This window comes from Cupressus sempervirens, chromosome 7 (genome assembly GCF_028749045.1).
Source record: "Cupressus sempervirens isolate cs-2001-9-10 chromosome 7, ASM2874904v1, whole genome shotgun sequence".
Lineage (NCBI taxonomy): Eukaryota > Viridiplantae > Streptophyta > Pinopsida > Cupressales > Cupressaceae > Cupressus > Cupressus sempervirens.
In genome coordinates, this window is record NC_143124.1 from 819,705,437 (window position 1) to 819,712,129 (window position 6,693).

Below are 6,693 nucleotides of genomic sequence, written 5' to 3' on the forward strand. Positions count from 1 at the left end.
ACCAAGAAACTTTTTAATAGAAATATTTATACTACTTATATTGTTGATTCAAATAAAAAAATATTTTTTTAGTACAAATCACAATATTTATAAAAGATCAGCTATTAACTACAGAAGAACATAAAAATAGAACAAAACAAATTTTATTATTAATCTTAACTCTTTATTAAGGCCTAATAGACATTTCAATTAATTTAATTACAAACAATATGTTTAAACAATTATAATTACCTTAATAAAGTTTAACAATTTTCATACAATACTTTGTTATAGACACATCTAAGCTCCGAACAAAATGCACTGTTGACCAAAATTTAAAATATTTAAAATATTATAGATTTTTGTGAATTTTTAAGATTTGATCTTCATGATCTACATAATTTGTAAAATAAATGAAAAAAATCTGTATGAACTATACTTTCAGTCTCTCTATCAATCTGAGTACAATGTACGCTCGCCATAATGGTTAATGGTTGCAAACAAATTTGTAAGCAAAGAGAGACCTCTCGATGCACGGGTCTAGGAGTAGGACAGTTGATGTTGGGGTCGACGGATTTGTTCCCGAGGAAAGAAAAATATTATAGGCCAATTTGTAATAAGCGTAATCTTTGATATTGATAACTATTTTTGGGGGCACCTAGCCGGTAGCTACCGTAAAGAGTTATCTTTTGAGCTCTTTCACTAATTAAAAAAGAAATATATACAATTAATATTTTAAGCAAAGAGAGACCTCTCAATGCACGGGAGACCTCATTTGTAAGCAAAGAGAGACCTCTCGATGCACGGGTCTAGGAGTAGGACAGTTGATGTTGGGGTCGACGGATTTGTTCCCGAGGAAAGAAAAATATTATAAGCCAATTTGTAATAATCGTAATCTTTGATATTGGTAACTATTTTTGGGGGCACCTAGCCGGTAGCTACCGTAAAGAGTTATCTTTTGAGCTCTTTCGCTAATTAAAAAAGAAATATATACAATTAATATTTTAATCAACATGTACATTTAGTATGAACTATACTTTCAGTCTCTCTATCAATCTGAGTACAATGTACGCAAAAGCGTATAATTTTCTTGCTTTCTTCGGAACACTCTTGATCTTCGGCCAAAATTTTGGCCATCTGCAACTTGTCACAGGAAATCAAGTCAACTACACGAATCAATTTTCTGTCTAACAAATCAAAGAACTTCTTCCTCCATTTTTTCATAAACAAGAGAGGAACTACAATTATGCCCGCGCCCACTCCAAAGCTCATCCCCATCAACACAATAAAACTGTCAATTCCCCTGTTCTTGTTCGCCCCTTCTTTCTTCTTAGGCTCGCTCCCATCTTTTGGCAAAAGTAAGCCAGACTTGTTCAGTTGAAGGCCGCATAGATCTGAATTATTCGAGAAAGATGATGCATCAAATGTCATCAACTGTCCCCCTTGTGGTATACTTCCTTGAAGATTATTGTATGACAGATCTAAGAAACTTAGGTATGTGAGACGTTGCATCTCCACAGGAATAGTTCCAGATAGATGGTTTTGCGATAGGTCAAGTGACTCTAGCTGTGCCATGTTTCCCAAGGACTCTGGTATACCACCACTAATCTGATTTCTTGAAATATTAAGAATGATCAAACCCATCAGAGAACCCATTCCTTCAGGTATATTACCGAATAATCTATTGCTTGATAGATCAAGACACTTTACTAATCTCAAAATTCTCACAAATTCCATCTCCAATCCTTTGTTTCTTATGATTATTTTCTCTACATATTTTAGGTTTTGTATCGTTCCAAATTCAAGGACTTCTGTATTCTCTGTCTCGTTTGCCATGCCCTTCATCTCTGAAATGCTCACCGGAATTACTCCTGAAAAATTGTTCATTGAGAGGTCTAAAATTTGAAGAGAAGGTACTTCGCTTACATCAGCAGGTACAGTTCCTTCGAATTTGTTTGATCTTAAGATCAAAATCTTCAGACTAGGAAGCTCTTGAATCCAGTTTGATGGAATGTTCCCTGTCAGACTGTTATCCCCCATATCTAATATCTGCAACTGCTTACAATTTGCAAGGCTTGGGAGAGCTCCATTTATACGATTTCTCCCGATTTTCAGTGTTTGAAGCGAAGTCATGTTTTCCAACTCAGCTGGCAACTCACCTTCTAATCTATTGTTCTCCAAATTCAATACCTGAAGAGAACTGCAGTTAACAAAACCGGAAGGAATCTTGCCTGTAAGACTGTTGTATGAAAAATCCAAAATCTCCATTGTCAACCCATCACATATTGTTGGTGGAATGCTACCACTGAGATTGTTGTGAGAGAGAGACAGATAATTATATTTATTCTTGCCAATTTCAGCTGGAATGGAAGCAGAAAATTGATTTCCCGAGAGATCCAGAATAATCACTGATGGAGGAGGAAGGGGCATCGGACCATGAAAATAGTTGTGATGCAAGTCCAGGAACTTCAATTTTTGGGGGCCCGGTAGCTTAGAAGGTAAAGCGCCTGTAAAATTGTTATAAGACAAGTTGAGCTGTTGTCTGACAAATTCAAATTAGAAATTTCAGTTTGAGTTTTTAGGAAGGCCGGTAACTCACCCTCCATGTGGCATGATCTTAATTTCAATGTTCTAAATGATCTTTGGGGAATCCAAGTTGTACTGATTTTCACTGATAAATCATTGTTCGAAATGTCCAGAGACACCATACTAGAGAGATTACGAAGTTCAGACTCTGAAAGGTTCCCATTTAACCGATTAGAGAATAAGGAAAGAACCTTCAATTTAGAGAGATTTGAAATGCTGTCAGGTATGACATCTGTTAACAAGTTATTGCTTAGATCAAGCGTACCGAGGTCAAGTAATTGACCAACGGAAGCCGGGATTTTGACAGTCAGCTGGTTATTACTCAGATCGAGCAGGACAAGGGACTTCATGTTGGCCAGTGGAGGAATTGTGCCGTTGAGTTCATTGCAGCTCAGGTCAAGCGATGTGAGGGAGGTAAGATTCATGTTAAGCGATGGAATGGCACCGGTCAATAGGTTCTGCCTCAAGTGAACATAGCGGAGGTTCTCAAATGCACCCAACAACATAGCGGGTATTCGACCCTGCAACTGATTGTATGAAAGGTCGATGTGGGCCAAAGGAAATGAAGTTCCTAAATGGGGCTTGGCCCCAAATGGGGGTAGACTTCCTTCTAACATGTTATTAGAGATATCCAACATTACAAGTTGTGTAAGATTTGCAACGGTGGGTGGAAGCTTACCTTGAACAGAGCAGTCCGAGAGATCCAAGAGAGTTAATGAGGAGATGTTGCCAATTGAATTCGGAATTGCTCCTGTTACACCTGTTGCTGTAAGAACAAGGCTGTTTAGCGATGCAGAGTATGGCGACAGAATGCTTGAAAGATCCCCTCCCAAGTCGAAATTGGCAGACAAGTCAACTTCTTGCAGGTTTGGAAGGCTGAACAGAGCAGAAGGGATGGAACCATTGAGCTCACAGTTGCTAAGCTTGAGGGAAACAAGGTTGGAAAGGTTTTGTAAGTGAACAGGTATGGAGGAGAAGAAGGAATTTCCGCCAAGTTGGAGGTGGGTTAGAGTGGTAAGGTTTCCAAGAGAAGGGGGAATTGGGGTAGAGAGCTCACAGTTGGACATTTGAAGACGCCTGAGGGAGTACATGGTGGATATTGATTTGCCCCATTCGTCGCTTGTAACTTGCGCCATATTCACCACGTCCAGCAGAAGCTCCTCTAGATTCCTCAAGTTTCCTATCCACATCTGCATGCCACCAATTGTAATGGAGGAAGACGAAATGTAATAATTAGTTGAAAGATCCAGGTGTCGCAAAGTGGACATGTTGCCCAACTCCCTGGGTACTTTTCCCACAAATCCAGCATTTGACAAGTTCAAATACTGCAAATATTTCAGCGCAGGGAGTTGGTGAGGGACACCAACGCCACTGAAAGAATTGAAGCTCGAGTCCAAGAGTTGTAGCATTTCTAGATTGAACAATGGAGAAAGAACATCTTTTCGAGTATTCCTAGCAAAAAGTGAACTGGAAAAGACCTTGGAGTGAGCGTCGTTGGTTGAGTTCCGTAAACCCATCTCCGGATCGTTGTTGGAAGGATTGTGGAGATCCAAATGAATAACATGCTTTGTAACATTATCACATTGGATTCCGTTCCAGTGGCAACAGTCGGTGGATTTGTTCCACGATTTGAGTCGACCAGCTGGGTCGTGAAGGCCACGCTTGAAATCCAAGAGGGAATTTCTTTCATTTTCTGGACAGCAAGATACCCAGCAAATCTGCAGGAACAGCACAATTCCTACCGAGGTCAAGAACAATGTGTGTAAGAATTTCATTTGGGTTTGTTCAATTTTGCCCTCTGAAAAGATATAATCATTATCCCCTTCAAGAAATATTCAGAAATAGCAATATTAACAGAACAATACGAATCAGCCACCAACTGTGTTTGTTTTGGACACTTAGGCCCCGTTTGGTTGCTGGCATAGGAATGAAAATTAGAATAGAAAAATGGAATGGGAATGGAAATGAGGAATGGGAATAGAAATAGGCAATTCCAATTATCTTTGGTGCACTTGGAATTCGACTGGGAATATGTTAATCTATTGTTTGGTTGTACAAAAATAGAATAGGAATAAGGTTAAGTTTTGTATTTTTAAAAACATTTTTCCTAAAAAAAAATTTAATTTATTATTTTTTTAGTTAATTCATTTTCATTTTTATTTTTTTAAACAAATAGATATAATTTTAAAAAAATGTTATTAAAAAAAAATTAACAAAAAAAATTCAAAAAGTAGAAGTTAAAAAAAAAATTTTAAAAAAAAAAAAATTTGAATTTAAAAAAAAAAAAAAAAAATTAATGGAAAATCGGAATGGGAATGGAAATGGCCTATTCCAATAACATATTTTTTTGGCATAAACATATGCTCATTTTAGGGGCAAAATTGGAATATGTCTTCCTATTCCCAATTCCAATTGAGCTTACCAAACAGCGAATATAAAACATATTCTAATTTCGTTTTCCTATTTCGCTCATATTCCAGCAACCAAACGGGGCCTTACAGAGCCCCACAATTCCGTCGAAAAATATAGATGATAAGAAGGGAGTTTAATGCTTCTTGAAAGGAACTTCGTTGCAAGGTGCCAATGATCACGACTTCACTTGATGTAAATGGCACGGCTATGACCGTGACCACTGAATTATTGAAGTTGAACAGTACGATAAATATTCCATGCACGAGATGTGACCGGAATCGAAGAAAAAGGCATCACTGAATGTTCAGAAGTCGGTGAAAGTACTCAAGCAAACAGTAGCCCCTAGTCGCCGACAGAAATTCTTTTCCCCAAATTGGTTTGGAAACAATTTTTACCATAAAATATCTAAATCACGAAGAATAGATATTGAAAATTTTGCTAAACTAGCAATCACACCTTAGTGTGCAATGGGTACGCCAGAGAGGTATGGAAGATTAACTTTTTGTCCCATTTTTAGTCTCTCCCTGTCATCCTTTTTTTATCTCTTCATCTTTCTATAGTGTATCTCTTTCTATCTCTTCCTCTCTATCTTGCTATCTTTACCTCTCAATCTATTTCTATTTCTATATCTATATGTAAGTTTCTCCTATTCTCTCACTCTATATTCATCTCTCTAACACCCTCTTTCTATACCTTTAAATCTTTACATCTCCATATTATTAGTTTCAAACCCACCTTCACAACTTTATATTCTTTACCTTCTCCTCTCAATTTTTGAGCAAATTTATTTCTTCTTTGAATGACTCTGGTGGGAGTTCTAGTACTAAATGGTCTTGTTGTCTTGTTACCAAAATTGGTTGGTTGATAAATAAAAGGTTGTCAATTTTACGTGTTGAAGAAGAAAGAAAGAAACTAAAGATTTCTCCAATTGACATTATTTCCCTCAAAGGTAGACCTTGCAATTCTTATTCTAATTTTGTTCAATTGTTGTTATGGTTTTGGTATATTTTGGTTCCCTCGTTTCTGTATTCATGCGTGTTTTAGTGAAGATTCTTAGGGATATATAATAGAGAGGAGGGTAGATCACCTTGCAAACTAAAAATGTCTAGAGTTTCACTTATTTCATATGTACCTAGGTCTTTCTTGCAATGTCAATGATGATTTTTCAAGCTACGAATCTTTAGAAGGTTTGTTGATGAAGATCTTATCCGACTTACCTTTTGGTTTCCCTTGTTGAGCACCTTCAAAAATTCTTGTTATGATTCCTCATGACTAAATTTTGAACTTTTTTATGCTAATTTGTGCGAAGCTTAAGCAAACTTTGTAAATTATCGAGTGCTCATTATCTTTTTGATTCTAAGGTTTTGTTTCAATCTTGTTTGAATCCTTATAAGTGGATTCATAGTTAATAAGAATCTGTCACTAAACATTGATACATTTGTTCCACAAACAACACTTTGCTGAATGACCTTCTAGTTGACCTCATTTATTGTACATATATATTTAAACAAATAAACCATTAAATTTTCTAATTAATTGCTCCAAACAAACATTTCTAACAATATGTTTAGATATAATACTATAATGATCAATTAAATAGACTCACCAAAAATTGTATAGAATGTTAATAAAAAGCCTTAATATATTTGTTGCATTTAAATATGGCACTGTAGTAGATTAGCATCACAAAAGTCCCAAGATTGTATTGTATTCATC

The 6,693-nt window shown here is 36.4% G+C and overlaps 1 pseudogene; it reads right to left on the minus strand.

Moving 5' to 3' along the window:
• Nucleotides 1–951: 951 nt before the first annotated feature.
• Nucleotides 952–4,374, minus strand: LOC149549904 (receptor-like protein EIX2; annotated as a pseudogene).
• Between the last annotated feature and the right edge of the window lie 2,319 nt (nucleotides 4,375–6,693).